We start from the raw sequence: 24,620 nt of genomic DNA on the forward strand, positions 1-24,620 counted from the left end.
GAACCATAATGGGTTGATTCAAGGCACCCCCCTTGGATTTGATCGTGACACCCATTGGTTTGGGCTTAGACATGTTAAGTAACAAACAAACTCAAACATCTCTCTAAATATTTTCATAGGGGATCAAATCTTGCTTGATATAAATTCCAATCTGATTAGCTATAATTTCAACAATGTTGGGATCTTTGTACTCCAATGGTAAAGCAGGTAGGCAAATCCAAAATGGCATGAATTGGGGTAGTGCATCATTAGGTTTGAAATTTGGTGTCCATGAAATGGTGAATAAACCTTTCCCTTTACAAAACCATCCCTTATATTTATGCACAAAATTCCTAGATGCCTTTCAGTCAAATAAAACTATAAAGTAATTGCATTGTGAATCGATGAAAAAAACTTCCTTGATTCTATGCCAGATAGATCTAGCCCAATCCAAAATAGTGGATAATGGAAATAGGTTAGGTCCAAACATACCTATTAATGTAGTGTCTTTAAGGAGATCAATATGTGCCTCAAGGTAATGATCTGGAAGCACTGGCATGTTCTGATCTAGATTCCTTCTTTCTCCATTCAAATTTGTGATCCTTCCCCAAGCTACTATTTAGATAAAATTGATCATGCTCATGTCCATGTCAGTTTCCCTTAAAGGAAGAAAAATTACCTATAACCTTAGGCATCCTAGAAGAATCCAACCCTTGCTTCTTTGTTGGATTGCGTACAGTACTTTTCCTTCCAATGGGGATATTATTTGGAAAAGTTAGAAACTTAGGTCTTGTAATAGATCTGCTATTAGGAGATGAAATGAATGATAGCAGCCATTCTACATGAAGTGATTTAGATGGATGACGATTGGTTGGCTCAGAAGGTAATGATTTGGATGAAGAACCTGAAGCTTGGGAACCTTTACAAATGTTGAAGATCTCTGTCCTCTTAAATCGATTAAAATCTGCATATGATAGAGGCTGCTAGTGGAACCTATCCTACTAATGATTCATCCAAGCCCGTGTAAATATACTTCCTCTGTTGCCTTTTCTAAATGCATGCCCTCCTCTACTATGAAATCTCACTCCTGGCATCTCGCGCCACTGATAATTTATAGTTATTACAAAGTGAGTTTAATAAAATATAGACATTTTAATGAAATATACAACAAAAATTATGTAATTTATAAAAAATAATTATAAAAAAATTGTTTGGTCACCTAATTAGAACTTAAAATGAGATTAAAAAATGTGTTATTTTTCATGTTTTACCTAATAATATATTATATTTTTACTACTTTCATTTTTATTGAAGTTCAATTTTGATCACTTAATTATGATCTAAGTGAGATCCAAAACTATATAGTGTACTAGTTTTTATTTCAAAGTGCAAGTGTTAAAGTAGTTTATTATAATTATAATTTTATATTTAAATATAATTATTATTTAATGATATTTATTATAAGTTTCAAATATATTAACAATTTAATTTTATTAAATTTTAATAACTATAATATAAGTAACATTTTTAATAATCAAAATATTGAAATATAACACTATATCAAGATTAGATAATTATAATGATAATGAAGTTTTAAATGCATGTATGAAATTTTACAAGAATGCTTGTATCTTTAAGGATTTTGTGAACATAGTTAAGAATGTAGTGAAGAAATTTTGAAAGAAAAGGAAGGAAAGGGCTAAACTAGTAAAGGTTAAATTGAATATTTAAGCGCTAAACTAGTTTAAATGTATTTGGACCAAAATACTCAAGGCTGTTATGGTATAATTCACTATGGATGGAAGGTTTAATAGAGTGCATACTTTTTATTTTATTTTTCTAAACCATTTTGGAGATAATATTAGGGTGTCCTTTCCATTCTATATTCAGAGATCCTTTACCCATACTGCGAAAAAGAATGATGAGGATCAATCCAAACACACTATTCATCATGGTTTGATTGTTATAATTTATGAGTACTTCAAAAAAAATTGTGGGTCAAATTGTTGATGAATATTTTATTGCTAAATAGGGTATTCCACATTTTAATGTGAAAAATTTAAAGAGAGAACCCCTAATGGTTAGAAAAAAAGACTCCTCACTCTAAGAAAAAAAAGTAAATAATGAATTATCTTCCTCTGCTTCTAATGAGGAGGAAAAAATAGATTATGATTCTGAGGAGAAAGACCCCACAAAAGATTTCTCTAATTTGAGGGTAAATTTTTGAAAGAGGTAAAAATAAAAAGTATGTTAAGAAAGAAATTGAGAAAAGTTCATAGACCAGTACTGCCACTAAGGAGGAAGTTGAATGTGATTTCGAATCTGAGGCCTCTGAGGAAGATGAAGAGGACATGACTCCTGATGAGGAGTTTCTGAGTATCTTTAGTAAAATTGGAGATCATAAGGCCTAATGCAAGAGAACCCTAGGATGCCTTGCTATCCTACTCATCATTTTTCATTATGCCTATTAATGTTGAGTTCCAATGGTTGTCAAGCTACAACCATTGCTGAATTCTTGTATGTGTCAAGCTATCCAATGTTGGCCAAGAATTCTAGTATGTGCTAATCTATCCAGTGTTGGTCAACCATTACTTCACGTGCCAAATTAACCTAATACTAGTTAGTGTTTGGTTCCTTCTTTGACCAAGTTCATCTATGATTTTTTTGTATTTTGTACCAACTTGTGTATTTAAGTTCAATCATGAATTTAATGTAAGGATCTTATCTTGGGATGTGTGCAGACCATTTTAAGGTTGGCTTTCTAGTATGTAACATTATAGAATCTCTTGAAAGCCATTTTGCAAGCATAAATAGGGATGTTAGGTGTTAGGTTAGGCATCAATTAAAGAGTTCATAGAAAACATTCTAGGAAGACAAAATTTAGAGCTAGACTGTGGATCTTGAAGTTGTATCTTTTTATTAGTCATGACCTAGAAGGCCTTACAAATGGGCATGTATGTTGATCATTTGATGAATCAATATAGTGTTGTTGTTTCCTTTTCCCCTTGTTGATGTTTAGTGTTGTTTTCTTCCACTGCATTTTTGGTCCAAGGTGATTGGATAGTTAGGTCTACCTCTTGCCCTAGCTATTCAAACCTCCTTGCATATGGTGGTATCAGAGCTAGAGGTTCATCCTTGAGGAGATTGGATCATGTAGAACACTACATTGGATTTGGTTATAGGGTGGAAAATCTATATATTTGACCTGTGACTTGTAGGAGGTTACGATCTTGCAAGAACCTATTTGTCAAAATAGTTTGAGGTAGAGGAAATGTTGACACTTCTATTATGGACATGTTAAGACAAATTGTAGCTAGATTAGATGCATTGACACAACCCAGAGGATAGGAGAACCTCTTGAAAATGTCAGTGATGATCAAGTAATGCCACCAAACCCTAATCTAGAACCCAAGGAAGATAAAGATGAGGAAAGACTTTTGAGAGTGTTGTCTATGACACATTCAAATCCTATTGTGGACTTTTTTCCTTATGATGGAAAATTTGACACCAATGTTGTGCTAGAATGGATCTCTGATTTAGAGATGTTCTCTAAGTTTGAAGGAACTTTTGATAATAGGAAGGTCTAAATTATAGTCACTAGATTGAAGGCTCATGCATCATTGTGGTGGGAGCATTGACAAACTAATGAATATAGAAAAGGAAAAGAGAAGATTAGGACCTTATTGAGAAAAATGCAAAATTTGAGACAAAATGACATGATAGTGAAGGAGTGTACTAAGTAGTTCTATAGACTAGACATCAGCTATGTACATGTAGATGATGAGTTTGAGAAAGTAGCAAGGTCCCTAAATAGATTGAGATCTAGAATTTAACATGAAATAAGTTTTGTGAAATTGGAAAATGTGGAAGAAGCCTATCAATATGACTTTAAAGCTAAGGAGATCTTAGCAAAGAATCATGAACAAAGACAAAGAGGTAGAGGTATTAGATTCAAGAGGGGCAAAGGTAGATCTGATGGAGAAGGTGGAAAATCTGACAATTTTGTGCAAGATAAGGGAAAATTTGAATGGAAAAATTATGAGAAATGCAAGACTGGGAGGAAAGATGGTAATTCTTAGCAGGGAGGTACTATTTGTTACCAAGGAATAGGTAATTCTTATTCTAGAGGAGGTTTTCATGGTAATTATTTTAGATGTGGCAAAGAAGGGCATAGATCCTTTAAGTGTAGGTACTCTATTGAAAATGAACAAGGTAATAGAGCTCATGTAATTCAACAAGATATTGAGGGTTCACCTTGTAGACCTGAGGGTGGAGAAAACTTGATGGTAAGGAGAACTTTGTATAGTAAGATAGTTGATGACAAACCTTCCTTGAGGAGAAGTCTTCCCAAGAGAAGATGTATGATGAAACAAAAATTTTGCAAAGAAATTATTGATAGTGGAAGTTCCATCAATTTTGCATTAGAGGAGCTAGTTACAAAATTGTAGTTGTAGAGGTTGAGACACCCTAAACTCTACCATGTTTCATGGGTCAAGGATGGGCATCAATTGTTGGTAAGTGAGAAATGTGTTGTGAAATTCAAGATTGCAAACTATTTTGATGAAGTTCTATGTGATATTATGCGTATAGATTGTTTCCATATTCTATTGGGTAGACCTTGGCAGTATGATAGACATCTTGTGCATGACAGTATATTAAATCAATATACTCTTTGGGCGAATGGAGAAAATAAGATATTGTTGCCATCGATTGAAGCTCTCGATGAAGTGAATTGTACTACTATTAGAGTTTTCATGGTTAAAGGGAAATAATTTGAGAAGGAGATGGAAAAGAACCAAGTCTATTTTGCTATAATCCCTAGAGGACTGAGTTATGGTAGAGATGGCCAAGTGATAGTGTATAGTAATGATCGAGCAACAGATAAAGGTCGAGTAACGTAACATAGTAGAGGCTGAGTGACAATAGAGAGTGATAATTTTAGCCGAGTGCTAGTAGAAATTAAAAGGTTGTTGAATGAATACAAGGAGGTGTTTGTAGAGGATATTCCTTATGGTTTACCACTACTAAGTAGTATAAGTCATTGTACATGAATCTAATTCCCGAAGCTAGTTTTCTAAACAAAGAAATATATAGATTGACACCTACTAAGAATGAATAACTTAATAGAAAAGTGCAATAGTTGTTTCACAAAGGTTTGATCAAAGAAAGCTTGAGTCCATGTGGTGTACGTCTATTGTATTGGCACCTAAGAAGAATGCAGAATGGACAATGTGTATTGATTCTAGAGGTATTAACAAGATCACAGTCAAAAATAGATTTCCTATGCTGAGGATAAATGGCATAATTTATTGTTTGAGTGGAGCAAAATATTTTGCCAAGATTGACTTAAAGAGTGGTTATCATCATATTAGAATTATAGAAGGTGATGAATGGAAGAATTCTTTAAAGTCAAAAGAAGGTTTGTATGAATGGTTGGTAATGCCTTTTGGTTTGGTTAATGCACCAAGTACTTTGATGATGTTGATGAATAAGGTCTTAACTTAGAGATTCTTGGGTAGTTTCTTATTGTTTATTTGGGTGATATTCTTGTTAGAAAATATAGTCTACCAATATAACTGAGAGGGGAGGGGGTGAATCAGTTATCCAACTACTATCACAATTATGAACCTTAATCAAACTTAACCATGTCAAAAACCACAACAAGATACTCATGCACAATAACACCAGACAGGTTAACTAGGGAAGCCCTTGATCAGAGGAAAAACCCCAGTGGGGATAGTACCCACAAGATGATGTACTAATATCAATATTCCTTATAAGAGGATGAACCCTATTAGGATTATATCACAACATTCAATACATATGAATCCCTACTATGAGACTTTGTATCCCTCTTAGGAGATTCCAACCCTGTTAGTAGGGTGAATGCACAAAGTTTGGTCACAATTTTGTGGAAGTCAATCATGCAAAATTTCACCTCTTCAAAAATGGGTACCCAATTTTTTAGAATCGGGAATCCAATCCATATTCAAAAATTGGGCACCAAATTTTTGAATACACATCAGGTACCCAATTTTGAAAAAGCATAAAACCTAATTTTTTGTGGGTTTTTTTTCATTTTCACCTTCACTATGAACAAGAGCCTGTTTTGCATTTCTACTGACCCTCGGCTATTATTTTTCACTCTACCAGGTATTTAACTTTTTTTTTCTATTATTTAAATTCATTTTTTTTAGTTTCTATTTTTTCACTTTATAATTTTGTCGAATAATTATTATTTTTTGCATGTTTAATAGTTTTGAATACGTAAAATTCTATGCTTAATAGTTTGATATTTAGATTATTGTATGTTTTATTTAAATAGTTTGGTATATTTTCACTTAAATTTTGTTTTGTAGATGTTCATTTAAAAATTATTATTTTAGATGTTTTGATGTTTTAATAAAAGTTCAAGTAATGAATGATTAGATAGATGTTTATATTGTTTAAACATGTAGTTACAATGATGTTTTAGATTAATTTCAAGTAAAATGGTAATTAATTGTAATTAGTTTTTTGTACATATTAAATACATGTTTATATTCATAAACATACCATGTAGAAACTAAATTCTAAACGTAAATGTAAACCAGGATGTTAGCTACCCATATTCATAGCCTAACACTAAACCTAACCAAGTTTAATGAACTCATACCCTAAAATATTATTTTTAAAACTTAACCATGTAACCCTAATCTTGAAGTTTAAGGTGGTGTATGTATGTTTGAATTGAATGTAAGTTTAGTATTTTATGTAGATGTATTAAATTTATATAAAAATTGGTAAGTGTTGTAGTCTCTCAATTATTGACATATGTTCACATGTATGAATTGATAGTTCATTATATGAAAAAATCAAGTTCAAATTTATTTTAATGTTTAAATAGTAAATAATCAATCTTTATGCATTAAAACAAATTCTAAATTCAATATATCAAATAATAGACAATTTAAGTAATTTACCCTTATATCAAATGATATAGAGCTATGTACATGTATATATGAATGTAAATGTAATCCTAAGTTGAACTCTAATTCTAACATTAACTAAAAACCTCATCCTAAACAATCATAACCAAATCATTAACACAACCTTAGCCCTAATTATGACATAAACCTAGACTAGATCTTAAATTCTATTTTTGATTTTCATTAAGTCATGTTTCTCTTCCAAATCAAATGTAAAATTAAATATAAATTAAGTTTTAATAATTTTTTTAAAAAGTGACATTGCAATAAATATAGTTTTAAATATATAATTAATTAAAATCGAAATCTAAATCTAATTTTGAGATAAATATCTACTAAATAAAAATAAAAATGTTAAAAATTTATCATAAATACAAAGTAATTAAAATTTAAAATTCAATATATTTAATATAAATATTAATTAATAAAAAAAAAATGAAATTGTAAAATATATTCATGAATGTAACTCTAATCCTAAGCCCAACTCTAAAATATTGATTCATGAATGTAACCTAAATACTAAGCTGAACTCTAATCCTAACATTGACTATAAACCTAATCCTAAACAATCACAACCAAATCCTCAACACAACCTTAGCCCTAATTATGACATAAACCTAGAATAGATCTTAAATTCTATTAAATGGTATTTTCAATAAGTTATGTTTCCATTCCAAATCAAATGTAAAATTAAATATATAAATTTGATATTTATATTTGAAAAAGGTGGTATTAAAAAAAATATACTTTTAAATATATAATTAATTGAAATTCAAATTTAAATCTAATTTTAATATAAATATCTACTAAATATAAATCAAAAATTAAAACCTTTATCATAAATACAAAATAATCAAAATTTAAAATTTAATATATTTGATATAAATATTAATTAAAATAAAAAATAAAATCAATACAATTGAAATTGTAAAATATTTATTCATGAATGCAACTCTAATCCTATGCCCAACTCTAAAATATTGATTCATGAATGTAAAATTCTAACTCTAAACCCTAGATTCATGAATGCAACTATAATCCCAAGGCAAATTCTAATCCTAACATTAACTATAACCCTAATCATAAAAAATCATAACCAAATCCTTAACACAACCTTAGCCCTAATTATGATATAAACCTAGAGTAGATCTTGAGTTCTATTAAATGTTATTTTCAATAAGTCATGTTTCCCTGCCAAGTCAAATGTAAAATTAAAAATATAAATTTGATATCTATATTTGAAAAAAGTGATATTGCAATAAATATACTTTTAAATATATAATTAATTAAAATCTAATTTTTATATAAATATCTACTAAATAAACATCAAAATTTAAAACCTTTATCCTAAATACAAATTAATTAAAATTTAAAATTCTATATATTTGATGTAAATATTAAATAAATAAAAAATAAAATAAATACAATTGAAATTGTAAAACATAGATTCATGAATGTAACTCTAATCCTAAGCCCAACTCTAAAATATTGATTCATGAACGTAAAATTTGAACTCTAAATCTTAGATTCTTTAATGTAATTGTAATCCTAAGCCAAAATTGTAAAATATTGATTCATGAATGTAACTCCAATCCTCTCTCTCTCTCTCTCTCTCTCTCTCTCACACACACACACACACACACACACACACACACACACACACACACACACACACACACACACACACACACACAGACCTTTTCCCCCTACCTCTTATCCCTCTTCTCACTTTCTACCCACTTTCACCTCTTCATTGTTATCTATCTTTTTGGATTATTATTTTATTTTGTACAGTTTTGTATGTTTATGATGTCCATAATGTTTGTTTAATCCAAATATATGAGCCCCTCTTTTTGTTATATTTAAATAGTTAAAGATGTATTAGATGTAAATTAATATGGTTTTAAAGATGTACATTTATATAATTGATATTTTAAATTTATTTTATTAAATAGTAATTTTGTGAATTTTTATGTTGTTTACATATATGCCAATTATATTTGATGGACCCATCTATTCCCCCTCTCCCTTCCCCAACCTCGCTCTCACCCCCTCCACCTCCACCTCCATGAACACCTAGTCCTCCTCCACCACCTACTTAGAGGATCAAAGGGAGAGCATGAGGTGCAACCTTTGTGACCTCATGCAAGATATTAAGACCATTAGGCGCGATGCCCACCCCCCCTCACCCACTTTACCTTGTAGATAGTATGCAAGGAATTGTACATGTTGGTGTTTTGAAACAACATGATTTCAAATTACCCCAATGAGAACAAGATACATCTAGGGGCAACTACTTCCCATCTTCAACATACCCTTTCAGACACTGGGCCAACTATAAGGCTAGACCCTTCTTCTACTTTAGGCTCTACAAAACCTAGGTGGGTGTACCTCAGATTCATTTATATGGTACCAGTACTAAAACATACACTTGAATCTAACCAAGAAGATAAACCACTTCATCTTCTAAAAATTATGCAAAGATCTCAAATGTGAAATATATAGTAACATGACCAAGGAAATTGATAAGCTAAGTGAAAGAATCCTTTTCATTTCTTCAACATTAAAGGGAAAGATATTTGATTAATGATGTTGATTTCAGAAAAACCCAAAATATGCAGCAGTAAGAACAAATTGATCCTATAGTTGATCAGTGCCTTATCTATTGGGAAATTTCAAAAATTAAACACATACATCTATGATACCAATCAAATATTTTGTACATCATGATATCAGATCTATCTTATCACTTTGTGAATTAGATATTGGTGTTCATAAAGACCTCATTCTCATGAAATATCCTTCTCAAAATAACCAGCAACCCTATCAAATACATCAAGCATTTACTTGGCTCTTAGTTCCAACAAAAAAAAATATCAAACATACAACATTAAGTGGATGCAAATAGGTCTCATTTCTTTGTCCCTAAACTACATAAGGTTCTAGATTATAGAGATAGGAGATGAGAATTAGAATGAAACTAAGAGATTCCTACTCATTTGTATTTGTTTCTTTGAAATGATACATTCAGATGCATGTAAAACAATTCATCAAACCATTAAGAAGATTAGGACTAGCTATATTATCTTCGCTACTATTACTCACAAAAGAGAAATATGCTAAAGAATGTGGTGTCATAATGATGAAAACACATCAAAACTAGAACCTAGATCTCACATATCTAAGAAAAATCAAGATTGGAGTTCACACATGGTATCACAGTAGTGAGAAAGTTTCTCCAAAACTAGAACCCCTACAATGAATCAAAAAGAGAGATATATAGAAGAAGAATGGAATCCCAGATCTAATCTGGAAGTGACATGTGTCCACTTGAATCTTCATTCCATGTTATTGTAAAACCTCTATCATCTTTCTACCCATAAGATCTGACTTGGTTTTCATCATTGTTTTGTAACAAACCCAAAATATCTCTTCTTCAAAGATGAAAAACCTTATGTTGCCAAAATATTTGAAATGCATCAAAAAATGTTGATAAAGCCTCCATTCAATTGACTTCAAAGTGACAAAAGTCACCTATAACTGCATTTTTACTGCCTTTTCATTCAATAAGTTCACCATTTAACTAGAAATAAGATCTGAGCTGCCTCAACTGAATCAAACTAAAAATTGGGTACCTGCAACAAATCCTTTCATAACTGGAACTAGTGGCCTCCTGTGCAAAAAAAAACTAAAGAAATGGAAAGTTTGTTCTCTCTTGAATCTGGCAATACATAATAGTGTCATACTTTCTTACTAGAAATTCCCAAAATCTTAAAATGAAAAAAAACCTCCTACTATGGCTTCAGATTGCATTTTGGCATATATTTGATTTTTTCTAAAGTTTGAACTATAGAATATTAAAAAATTTATTTTAAACTAACCCTACACACATTTTTTGAGGGAAAATATAATAAAATATTAAATTTTGTATTTTTGAAAATTTCCCACCATTTTCCTTTTAGGTCAAGCTTGTTTGACTAAATTATGACATGTCACACTCTGATTGGTCAATTTGCTATATAGTCACTTGATACTTGCCACCTGGGTACCATGTGTCACTGCCTCATTGGTCACCTTTTCCACCACATGGTTGCCATGTGTATGCTACATCACTGGTCACCATGTTGCTATCCTAGTCAGCATCATGCCACATCATCGTGACATAGTGACCTTATGACATGTCGCACCTAAGGACATGTCATCATCCAATCACCATTACTACATCATTGCCCTATCATCATGCAATCCCATCTTGCCATGTCATTGATCACTATGTGGCATGATGATTTAGCATTTTGCCACATCATTATGACATAGCAGCGTCACGACATGTGGCATTTTCTACCACCTCAACACCATGGGAAGGGTGTTACATCAAGAAACCTATGCCATTTGTCAATTTCTTATTGGTCCATTGTGGTCTACCTAGTATTCATTTGGTGAGTCCACATCATCAATTTCACTTGCACATTTTGGTCAAAATTTAAGTTTCTAGCTCCTCCAGCCAATTGGAAATCTATGGACGAGTGGGGTCCTCAACATGAGCTTATGGCTTTCAAAAGTACATATCTTTCAAGACACTTGATATGTGAGTGTTGTGGCTTATAAATGCATATGAGGTGTCTCACACTACCAATGTGGGATTAACCACTTGATTTCATTCTCTATTTTACCTTTGCTTCTTTGCAACTATAGATGATTAGAGGAGCCCTTCAATATTTCTATGATTAAACCTCTACTCCAAATGATTTTTTGCCACTGAGGCATCCCATTTTTTGTCAAACCATTTGTCAATACATTCAAACTTTGCACATGCCATGATTGCTAGTAGTGTTCTATGGAAAGCTAAAACTTTGGATTTGTTCACACAGTGGATGGTGTGCATAGCAATGAAGGAAATGAATATCAAAACTTCAACAATGATCAAGTGAAATCATAAAAGAATGGAGAGAAAATAAAAGACAAAACGTAGATGTTTATGCCCTCTTGCATCCATTTTTATTTTCTCTATTTTAAAATTGGTTGCTCCCTTCTCATGGATGTAACTTTTTTTGGACCATTTTGTTATCACCATGGACATAAACAACACCAGGGATTCCAGTTTGTTCAACTTGATGCACCATATATGTTGTGATGAAATGGCATGCAATGCTAGAAATCTACTTACAAGATAGGCTTCAAGGAACTCAATTTTAATTTAAAATTTGGAAAACTCACACCCCAAAATAGAATAACCATAGGGGAAAAGGAAGAATAGAGCTTAAGTGACAAGAAAACCAATGGATTCTATGTAAGTATGCCTATTTCACAAAAGAAAACACACTCAAGTTTGTTAGATTGGCTCTAACCATGTCGGTATGTTTGAAATGATCCTCAAGTTGGTATCTCTTTTAAGAAAATATTTTCATCCATGTATGGCAATCCTTTTGCAAACTTGAAACAATATATTTATTCATTTGTGTGTTAGTGAGTAGAATATCAGAGGTAAGTACAAATAGGGTTCCCTCTACAGTCATTGGGTTCATTTTGGGAACTATGAGTCACAAAATTGAATATAGTTGAAATGCACTTTAGGAGAATAAAAATTATCCCACTGATAAAAACCACAACACACTTTCTGACTTAATGATATAAGCCATCATGTTCCTTGGGACAAGCCAATCACTAAAATGAATGCTAGTAGAAGTTGGTCTTATAACATTCCTAGCATGTTTAGTTATCTTCCCTTATTTTTGATAGTGTGCACACAATGGCCACATTGGTTTCATGTTAAATTTCTTGATATGATCCCTATCAATAATAAAATTCCAAATCTAGTTCCTCATTTTCCATCCTACTCAAAAATTTTACAGGCAACATTTACATTTGATTACTTGTGAGGCCTCTTTTTATTCATTAAGGAAAATAGGTTTTGAAGGGTGTCTGAAACCTTGTACACAACTTTAGATATTCAATAGGCACAGAGAGAAAATTAAAAAAAACCAAAGAGGAGTTGGTCACTGCCCCCAAAAGAAGGGGTAACTAAGGTGACAAAAGCCTATCACCAGCCAAAGAAAAATAACCAACTGGGAAGCAACTATTTGAATGAAAGGATCTACCTCTCAAAAAACTAGGCACAATAAGTGAGCTCATGATACACCCTTTTATTTAGAGTCTCCCTTGGTCAATCGAAGATTCATTGCTAAAGGAGGGGTAGAGAGCTTTGTTTTATTTATTTTTATCATAATCCAACCATCCTCTACCTTAGCTACCTCACCAATCCAATCCCCAGAAGAAATTGAAGAGTGGAAGCCAAGGGGAACGTGAGCAGCAAAAAACTCCCCAGGAGGGTTCATAGAAAGATGGTCTTCCATGAGAGCATGAAGATCAGCTAAGATGGGACAAGGGTAGGAGAGGGACTAGGGGCTAGATATCGGCCTTCCACAGCAACCACTAGCACCGAATCATTAGCAAGGGGAGAGGACCTAACATCCTCAACAACCATAGACTCTGGGATGTCAACAGCATGGGGTGAGCCTGAATCATCCACAACTTCCAAGGAATCTTCTGAGGACACATCCAAGGACTTAAGCACCACGTAATGCTTAGTGGATGCCTTAGACCACCAGGAAGGTGGTAGCCTTGGTTTAGTCTTTCCTAGTAGCACAACAAGCAGCAATGTGACCTGTCTTATGACATTTTCTATAGCAGAAGGGAATACCTTTGTAATCCAACTTTTGGGTCTAGGATCCTCGTAAAAAGTCCAAACAAATCTCTTTTGGAAGGCCCTTTGAGATATCCATCTCAACAATAATTCATGCACATGTCAAATGGAGAACATCAAATGTGCCAGAGTCCACATATAGAAACTCTCTGAGAGAGTCCCCAATAGTTTCCAATATAGAGTCTATCCAAAGATGCATTGGGAGGTTTGGAAGCCAGACCTAGATAGAAACCTTATTAAAGGATTCAGTCAGTGGATCAAAATCCATATGCCACAGTTTGCACATAAGGATTATCTATCTTGCCATGAAAAAATGTTATGACACAAAATGGTCTTCTTGTCCTTGGCACTTTAAAACTTAATAATGAAAAAACCTCTAGCATTTGGAAAAATCTATACATCGTGGTCTAAAATTGGTTCCCATAGCTTAGAGATCCAAGCATGGAGATCAACTAGAGAGGGCCAAACATCCTAAAACTAAAAGATGGTAGCAAGGGAGAACTCCTCTACCATATTGAGAATATCATCAACCATTTCATTGTCTAAAAGGACCTTAATAGGTTTGGAGACACTTACAGGGATAGCTACATGGGGATGAGGAGGCTCAGAACTAGCACGAGTTGCACTATGAAGGCCCATTTCAAAGGCAGCCATGTCAGCATAAGATGTTTCCCTACCCCCTGAAGGTGCAGAAGACCCAACAACACCTAAAAGAGCCATCGAATGAGTAGTAGTAGGAGGTGAGAAAAAACTACATTTCCCCATGTTTGACGTTGTAGGTGAGAGTGCACTAGACTTGTGCAGGGACATAAGAGAGTGAGGTTGCTAAAAAGTATGTGCATCCTTGGTAGAAATATTTTAAATTTTAGATGTGTGCCCAAATGCATGATCAGGGTTGGATGCAACAACAGAAGGCATAATGGACCTAGATGTTAAAAATAACTCACAAAGCATGAATAGGAGCAGGAACAAGCTCGGGCTCAAGCATGGAGTTAGTGAGAGCTAACTAGTAGCCATGGCTAGAGTAGCAAGATTTAACCAGCGGCCATAGCTAGGGTAGTGAGCTTACATTCATATTAGGCATAGGAGAGTGTTGAGGCTAGTGTCTGATCAAATTTTTTTTTGTGAAGCTATTTGTTTGGCTGACTTTCGGTTCTTGATTAAACCTCTCACTTTTCTTGCATTATAGTTCAAAATGTAGAATCTCCATACATCCATTTGGTTTTGCATGACAATAAGCATACATCAAGACCTTATAATAATTAATGTCATCATAATCATTCCTTTTAAAGAATCCTTAATTTGCCTCAAATTCTATCAGTCTTGGCATAATTATTTGAGCCCCAAAGTGGGTCTAGATAATAAAAAAATTATTTTCAAACAACTAATATTGCAAATTGATCCACTAACTTCTTGACATTGATTTAAAAAAAATTCAACTACAGAAAAAATATTTTAAACTTATTTCGCCCTTTTTTCCAACTTGTCCATTTCATGTGTGGGGTTCCTCTGGTTGGCTTTAAAAATTGACAAAAAAACATTATTGGGCCCTAAGATCTAATATACTACTCTTTTGTTCCACATTTTCATACCCTATCAAATCTTGTCTCATGATGAATTCTTAGTCAAAAGATATTGACTGTCAAAGTTGCGCTCTCAAAACTATCTTCAAGCAAACATGTCAGGAAACCATAAAATGCATTTGGATTTGGCTTTGAAAATAGGGCTAACATACACTTGGGGAGATGAAAACTAGGGTGTTGGTTCACTGTCATGAAGACAATATAAATCTGTGATTAGGGCTCATGAAAAATAACAAGATGTATTTGGTTAGCGGTCAAAGTGGGCTACTCAAATTTGTAGCATTGGAAACATTGGCAGAAAGGCTTTTTTTGCAAATGGAATGGACCTAGAAAAGTGTGCAAATGGATTCGTCAAGACTTGAAAAATGGCACACTTAAAGAATTTTCAAAGAAAAACACAATGGTACAATCCATTTGATCTCACCTATCATAGATTCAGAGTTATGACATCTTGAATAGGGGTACTTGCCAATCTGTACTTCTTGACACTAGTAACACATCATAAATTGCATTTTGAATCACATTTGAAAACTGATCAAGTCAATTTTTCATAAGCTCAAAATTGAAATGTAGAAATTATTTGACCTCTAGAATTGAATTCAAAAATAATTTTCTCATTTTGGTCAAGGTCAAAGTTATAAAAGTCAAATAGGGCCTCCCAGAATTGTGACCAATTTACGTTAGCATGACAACAATAAATAACCCACTTTGAGGGATTCAAAACCTAATCAAAACATGTCAAAATGACTCAAAATATGAAACATAGGTTTGACATAGGTTCTATGGTATGGGTACTAAACACTCCTATAGAAACAAGCCATGAAACATTATCGGGTGCAAGATATTCAATTGCAACCTAGACCTCATGTTGCTATTTGACATAGGCGAAAAGCAGATTTTGACATTGCTCAAAACAAAACTTCATAGAATGATTTGAAATGACAAATTTTCTTCATGGGATGACTAGGTATGTTGAATTCAAGGTTTTATAAACATTAAACATCTCTTAGGCCTCAAATGAATAGTTAGGTACACATGCATTAAAAAGCTCTTATAGGGCTTGATTTTTTGAATGGTACTCAAAATCAAGGCTTCAATTTTGAGTCCTAGTAATGGCTTTGTCTGATGATGCATGTCCCTTGTGGGCATGGCAATGGTTTAGATCTTTGGAAGAAGTAGACCACATACTTGATAGCAACAACTTCTCAAGAACAACTTTATTTAAAACAAGGAAATCTATTTCTAAACTGTACAAATGATGGCCTTGGGCCATCAAACTTCAAAAAAAATGTTTACCTCTATCATATATCTAATTTTTATCTAAATTTTCATGAGATAATATGGCTCAACATCATCTCTATAAGTTTCACTAGACAAATAATCCAAATCAACTCACTTGGCAAAACTGAACGTACACCTTCACTTTCATAACACATAAAAACTAGATTCATTCTCTAAAACTTGCTCATTATGAAAGTACTAATCAGCATGCTCAAACATATTAGACTCAAACTAAAAATCCTCTTCAACAAATGAATCATGCATGCTATCAATCTTGAATATGAAGGTTTCATACTCAACTTGGGGAAAAATATTGCACATACCTTGAAATTATGTATCCTTATGTATAACTAGATGGTCCTTGAATGAGAAATATGATTTATATCCATGTCAAAATTTGAAACTAATTTAGAGTCTTCTAACGATTCTTTAGAATCAGAAAACGGATTAGTCATCATATTAGAGTATTCACCATAAAACTCATTGCAAGGTGCACACTAATTTTCAATAACAACTTCTTCAAACACCTTGTTATCAATCTGATGAGGTGCAATGCCATTATCATAATCATTTTCACATCTAGAAGAAGAAAAATATTATCTCTTACAATAGTAAGACAATGTATCATCATAAAACTCAGCATCTACTAAATTAAAACATTTCATTTTCTCTTCAAAAAGTAGTTAATAACTCCATACAAAGTTCCTTTGTAGACATTATAACAAGTGATGTACTAATCAACATCAAACTCTTCACCATGCCATAGATTTGTGAAAAAATTGAAATCATTTCTAACATCATTGTCATGAACACTTTTAGCATATGAAGGAGAAGAATCAAAATCATCACACGAAGACACGCCATCTACTCCATCAACAAAGCATGTAGAATATAAATCAATGTTACTTACATTATCTTCATTAAGATGATTCAAATTTCTTGCAAACCAATCATAATTTATCTTACCAATAGGTGTTGATCCATTAATTTTAGGATCATTTGCACCTTTCTGATTACTACATGCATCTTCAGAATATTTATCTACACAACTAAGAAATTCATCCTTATAAACGATCTCTTTATCCTCATATTGTGTAGATAACTCTTCTTCAAAACATTCAACCTTAAGCTGATTTGTATAATTCTAAAATGGAACTTGAATTTTAGATTTAGAAGAAGAACTCATACCTTTACTTGCATAAGAGTACTCATTTCCATCATTGTTTTCTTCTTCCCAATTTGCATCAGATTGATATGCAAATGAGCATGTGTTTTCATTGTCCTCCTCTTGATTCATGTAACAACTCTCATCATTGTCTTCACATGATGCTTCTTCATAATATATTGAATCAGCAACTTCACCTTCATCAGTCAAAACATAACTTTCAGCTTATTCATCCTCATACTAAGATGAACACCTTTCAACTTCATGATTATTTATGTTTTCAACACGAAGAAATCCATCAATAGGATAAGGAGTGACTGAAATTATTTCTTGAATACCTAACTTATCAAGTGAACTAAGTATGTCAATTGCTGTTGTAATACTACAAACATGTGCATTCAATTCAGCAATAACATAATCATCTTTCCTTAGAAAACAAGGGACTTCATCTGGTGTAAGTGCACCAAGTTGTGGTGCCAAAAGGGGGTTATAAGTGGACACCTTTTTTCTGAAATCAGCAATATTTGAACTTCAACAAGAATTTGAAGATACTTATGCTCAAAATTTTAAGATATGACAAAAAGAAAAGTAGTAGTCCTTTGAATCTAGTTTCTAAACTACTAATTTTTTTCCAAAATGGTTTAGTTTTAGGTCCGTAAAAAAGTGGGCCACAGAAAGTGGTACTATTTATTCCAAAAAAACATAACAAAAATACATAGTATGGTCCCCCTAAAATTTTAAGTTTTTTTTTGAAATTCTTTAATCACTCTCATCAAAAGTTACTTAACACTATGGAGTTTATCCCAGATTTTTTGAGTGATTTTATAATGTGTATTCTTTTATTTTGAATTTTTAAACTAGATGCATCCTAAAAATGTGAAATATCTTTGTGCTCCCCACTAGAAATGATTGAAAACTAATCTAAAATCAAAACTTCTTTTTTTCAAAGTGTGTAGAATGTAGTCTAGTTTCTAAAACATTAAGTTGTTGCAAAATTTGATGAATGAGCTAAAATCTACAACCCAATTAGTACATGTTGGTTTTTGACAAAAAATGGACATACATGAAAAATAAATTATAGATGAAACGCTTGAAATAGTTCAAATTTAAAATAAATTATATGGTTATATAGCTATCATAGAGACCTATAATGTCATGTAACCTAATCTTATCGATGCTCAACCACGAGGAATCTTGAAGCAGAGCACACAAGAAAAATCAATCATTTTTTGTATTTTTCCAAAAAAACATGTCTCAAGCCACTTTATTGACTCCAAACCTTTGGGTTGGATCTCCAAGGCAAAACCAAGCCTTAAGCTTGGTAGAATGCAAAGGTTTGAGTAGTGTGTATGCCCTATAGTGTGAGTGTGCTAAAGTGCACACACACTATTTAAAGCTTTTTAGATTTGGGTCTCAATAGTGAATGCACGCTATAGTGCCCACACACTATTGAGACCTAAATAGTGCATAGAGAGGGAAGAAGAGATGAAAAGAAAGAGAAAGAGAGGGGGCGGGATGGCTATGTATGTGTGAGAGAGAGAAAGTAGGGGATGAGAGAGGGGAGAGAGTGGGAGTGAGAAAGAGTAGGGGTGGTAGAGAGAGTATGGGATGGGAGAGAGGAAGTGTGAGAGAGAGTAGGGGTGGAAAAGAGAGAGTACAAGATGGGAGAGAGAGATTGAGAGTAGGGGATGGGGAGAGAGGGAGTAGGCAACCAGAGATGGAGTGGGAGAGGGAGAGCAAGAGAGAGAGGATGGGAGTGCATATGTGTGAAAGAGAAAGAGTAGGGAATAGGAGAGGGGGGATTGAAGTGTGTGTGTGTGTGTGTGTGTGTGTGTGTGTGTGTGTGAGAGAGAGAGAGAGAGAGAGAGAGAGAGAGAGAGAGTAAGGGATGGGAGAGAGCATGACCATGTGAGATAGTAGGGGGTGGAAAAGAGAGAGTAGAGAGGGAGAGAGTGAGAGAGAGAGAGAGAGAGAGAGAGAGAGAGAGAGAGAGAGAGAGAGAGAGAGTGAGAGAGAGAGAGTAGGTCGTAGGAGAGGGAGAGGGAGGGAGAGAGAGAGAGAGAGAGAGAGAGAGAGATTAAGAGTGAGAGAGAGAGAGTAGGTCGTAGGAGAGGGAGAGGGAGGGAGAGAGAGAGAGAGATAGATAGATAGAGAGAGAGAGAGAGAGAGAGAGAGAGAGAATAAGGTATGGGAGAGGAGAGAGAGAGGGGGGATGTGTGTGTGTGTGTGAAAGAGAGAGAGTAGAGGATGGGAGAGGAGAGAGAGATAGAGAGAAAGTAGGGGATGGGAGAGAGAGTAGGTAGTGGGATAGGGAGAGAGAGGGGGGATGGGAGTGTGTGTAAGAGAGAGGGTAGGGTATGGGAGAGAGAGTGAGTGTAGGGGATGGGAGAGATAGAGAGTAGAGAGGGAGAGAGTGAGAGAGAGAAATAGTAGGCAGTGGGAGAGGGAGTGGGAGGGAGAGAGAGGACAGATGGGAGTGTGTGTGAGATATCTAGAGAGCAGGGGATGGGAGAGGAGAGAGAGAAGGAGTGATGGGAGTGTGTGGGTGTGTGAAAGAGAGAGAGAAGGGGATAGGAGAGGGGAGAGAGAGAGTAAGGGATGAGGGAGAGAGAGTAGGTGGTGGGAGAGGGAGTGAGAGAGAGAGAGGGGGAATGGGAATATGTGTAAGAGAGAGAGAGAGAGAGAGAGAGAGAGAGAGAGAGAGAGAGAGAGATTAGGGGATGGGAAAGAGTGTGAGAGTGAGTAGGGGGTGGCAGAGAGAGCTTGTACATGATGGGAGAGAGAGAGAGAGAGTAAGGGATGTGAGAGAGAGAGAGAGTGTGTGTGTGAAAGTAGGGGATGAGAGAGAGTACAGAGGGAGAGAGAGTGAGAGAGAGAAATAGTAGGCAGTGGGAGAGGGAGTGGGGGAGGGAGAGAGAGGGGAGATGGGAGTGTGTGTGTCAATGAAAGAGAGAGAGTAGGGGATGGGAGAGGGGAGAGAGTAATTCATGGGAGAGGGAGACAGAGGGGGAATGGGAATGTGTGTAAGAGAGAGAGAGAGTATGGGATAGGGGAGAGTGTGAGAGAGAGTAGGGGGTTGTAGAGAGAGATTACAAGATGGGAGAGAGAGAGAGTATGGGACAAGAGAGAGTGTGAAAGAGAGTAGGGGATGGGAGAGAGTGTGAGAGAGAGTTAGGGATGGAGGAGAGTAAGAGTAGGGGATAGGAGAGAGAGTGTGGAGAGGGAGAGAGAGAGTGAGAAAGACATAATAGGTGGTGGGAGAGGGAGTGGGAGAGGGAGAGAGGGGGGATGGGAGTGTGTGTGAGAGATCTAGAGAGTAGGGGATGGGAGAGGAGAGAGAGTGGGGATGGGATTGTGTATCTATGAAAGAGAAAGTTTAGGGGATGGGAGAGGGGAGAGAGAGAGTAGCCTAAGAGAGAGAGAGACAGAGAGAGCAGCAGATGGGAGAGAGAGTAGGTGGTGGGAGAGGGAGTGGGAAAGGGAGAGAGGGGGGGATGGGATTGTGTGTAAGAGAGAGAGTAGGGGATGGGAGAGAGCGTGAGAGAGTGAGAGAGTAGAAGGTGGTAGAGAGAGTAGTGGATGGAAGGGGAAAGAGAGCGAGATAGAGAGTAAGAGATGGGAGAGGATAGAGAGTGAGAGAGTAGGTGATTGGAGAGAGAGAGTAAGAGAGAGTAGGAGATAGGAGAGGATAGAGAGTGAGAGAATAAGGGATGGGAGAGAGAGAGAGAGTGAGAGAGTGTAGGCGATGGGAGAGGGAGTAGGAGAGGGAGAGTGAGAGAGAGAGTAGGGGATGGGAGAGGAGAGAGAGACTGAGAGAGAGTAGGGGATCGGGGATAGTGGGATAGGGAGAGATGTATTTTGACATAGTGTGTACATGCTCTATAGTGTGTATGCACTATAGTGAGTACACACTATGTAAAATCACCAAAAAATGGTCACAAAGAAAGTTTGGGTCCCTTTTTATCCATATTCTACTTTTTCTCTATTGTGCATTCTATTGTTTTCATAGAAAACATAGGTTTCAAGCTATTGGAAGTTAGTAAACACTATTTGAATACTTTTTAAAGCTAGAAAACTCCAAACTCAATCATTGGATATGATATAAGAAGGCTTTTTGAGGGAGTGGGAGAGGGAGAGCAAGTGAGAAATAGAGTAGGGGATGAAAAATGATAGAGAGAGGGGGGATGTGTGTGTGTGTGTGTGTGAAAGAGAGAGTAGGGGATGGAAGAGGGGAGAGAGATAGAGAGAGAGTAGGCAATGGGAGAGGGAGTGGGAGAGAGAGAGGGGGGGTCTCAGAGTGTGTGTAAGAGAGAGAGTAGGGGATGGAAGAGGGGAGAGAGATAGAGAGAGAGTAGGCAATGGGAGAGGGAGTGGGAGAGAGAGAGAGGGGGGGTCTCAGAGTGTGTGTAAGAGAGAGAGTAGGGGATGGGAGAGGGAGAGTGAGACTAGGGGATGAGAGAGGGAGAATAGAGAGGGAGAGAGTGAGAGAGAGAGACAATAGGTGGTGGGAGAGAGAGTGGGAGGGAGAGAGAGGGTGAATAGAAGTGTGTTTGAGAGATCTAGAGAGTAGGGGATGGGAGAGGAGAGAGAGGAGGGATGTTCGTGTGTGGGTGTGTGAAAAAGAGGGAGTAAGGTATGGGGGAGAGAGATTAGGTGGTGCTAGAGGGAGTGGGAGAGGGAGATAGAGGGGGAATGAAAATGTGTGTAAGAAAGAGAAAGGCATGGGAAAGACTGAGAGAGAGAGAGAGAGAGAGAGTACAGGGTGGCAGAGAGAGCTTGTATAGGATGTGAGAGAGAGTGAGAGTAGGGGATGGGAGAGAGAGAGTAGAGTGGGGAGAGAGAGAGAGAGAGAGAGTGAGAGAGAGATAGTAGGTGGTGGGAGAGGGATTGGGAGAGGGAGAGAGAGGGGGGATGGGATTGTGTGTGAGAGATCTAGAGAGTAGGGGATGCGAGAGGAGAGTAAGAGGGGGTATGGGAGTGTGTGTGTGTGTGTTAGTGAAAGAGAGGGAGTAGGGGATAGGGGAGAGATAGTAGGTGGTGGCAGAGGGAGTTGTAGAGGGAGAGAGAGAGAGGGGGGAATGAGAATGTGTGTAAGAGAGAGTATATGGGATGGAAGAGCATGTGAGAGTGTGAGAGAGAGTAGGGGATGTCAGAGAGAGTACAGGATGTGAGAGAGAGAGTGAGAGTAGGGGACATGAGAGAGTGTGGGAGAGAGTACGGGATGGGAGAGAGTGTTAGAGAGAGTTGGGGATGGGAGAGAGAGTAAGAGCAGGGGATGGGAGAGAGAGAGTGAGATAGAGAGAGATAGTAGGTAGTGGGAGAGAGAGTGGGAGAGGAAGAGAGAGAGGGGGATGGGAGTGTGTATCTATGAAAGAGATTTTAGGGGATTGGAGAGGGGAGGGGGAGAGAGAGAGAGAGAGAGAGAGAGAGAGAGAGAGAGAGAGAGAGAGAGAGAGAGAGTAGCAGATAGGAGAGAGTAGGTGGTGGGAGAGGGAGTGGGAGATGTAGAGAGAGGGGGGATGGGAGTCTGTGTAAGAGAGAGAGAAGGGGATGGGAGAGAGCATGAGAGAGAGAGAGAGAGAGAAAGACTAGTGGGTGGTAGAGAGAGAATGGGATGGGAGAGAGAGAGTGAGAGTAGGGGATGGGAGAGAGAGAGTAGAGAGGGAGAGAGAGTGGGAGAGGGAGAGAGGGGGGTTTGGAGCATCTATAAGAGATATAGAGAGTAGATGATGGGAGAGGAGAGAGTGAGTAAGAGAGTAGGGGATTCAAGACCTGAGAGAGAGTAAGAGAGAGTAGGGGATGCAAGAGAGAGAGTGAGAGAGAGTAGGCAATGGGAGAGGGAGTAGGGGGGGAGAACAAGAGAGAGTAGGGGATGGGAGAGAGAGAGTAGGTGGTGGGTTATGGAGAGAGAGGGGTAATGGGAGTGAGAGAGAGAGAGAGAGTAGGGGATGAGAGAGAGAGTAGGTGGTGGGAGAGAGAGAGAGAGAGAGAGAGTAGGGGATGGAAAAGGGGAGAGATAGTAGGGAGAGAGAGAGAGAGAGAGAGAGAGAGAGTAGGGGATGAGAGAGAGAGATTAGCCTAATAGTGAGAGAGGTAGATGGGAGTGTGTGAGATAGAGAGAGTTGGGGATGGGATAGGAGAGGGTGAGAGAGAGTTGGTGGTGGGAGAGGGAGAGAGAGTGAGATTAAGGGATGGAAGAGAGAGAGAGAGAGAGAGAGAGAGAGAGAGAGAGAGAGAGAGAGTAGGGGATGGAAGAGGAGAAAGAGCAAGAGAGATTAGGTGATGGGAGATGATAGAGAGTGAGAGTAGGCAATGAGAGAGGGAGTAGGAGAGGTAGAGTGAGAGAGAGAGTAGGGGATAGGAGACGATAGAGAGTGAGAGAATAGGGGATGGGAGAGAGAGAGTGAGAGAGAGAGAGTAGGGGATAGGAGAGGGAGAGTGAGAGAGAGAGTAGGGGATGGCAGAGGAGAGGGAGAGTAGGGAGATAGAGTAGGGGAGAGGGGATGGTGGGATAAGGAGAGATGTGTTTTGAGATAGTGTGTATGTGCTATAGTGCATATTCACTATGTAAAATCATCAAAAAATGGTCACAAAGCAAGTTTGGGTCCCTTTTGATCCATATTCTACTTTTTTCCTATTATGCATTTTGTGTTCTGATAGAAAACACAAGTTTCAAGCTGTTGGAAGTTAGCAAACACTATTTCAAGACATTTGATGCTAGCAAACACCAAATTCAATCATTGGATATGTTATTTGAAGGCTTTTTGAATATTATTTCTATAGAAAAGTTTAGTGCAATCCTTTCTAAATATTGTTTGTTGATATATAGAGACAAATTTGATTATGATTTGACATTTTGTTTAGTATATAGTGAACTCATTTAATTTTTTATGTCTGAATGAAATGTTATTCGAAAATGGTTAGAAATTTGGCAAGTTGTT

Source organism: Cupressus sempervirens, chromosome 5 (genome assembly GCF_028749045.1).
Source record: "Cupressus sempervirens isolate cs-2001-9-10 chromosome 5, ASM2874904v1, whole genome shotgun sequence".
NCBI lineage: Eukaryota > Viridiplantae > Streptophyta > Pinopsida > Cupressales > Cupressaceae > Cupressus > Cupressus sempervirens.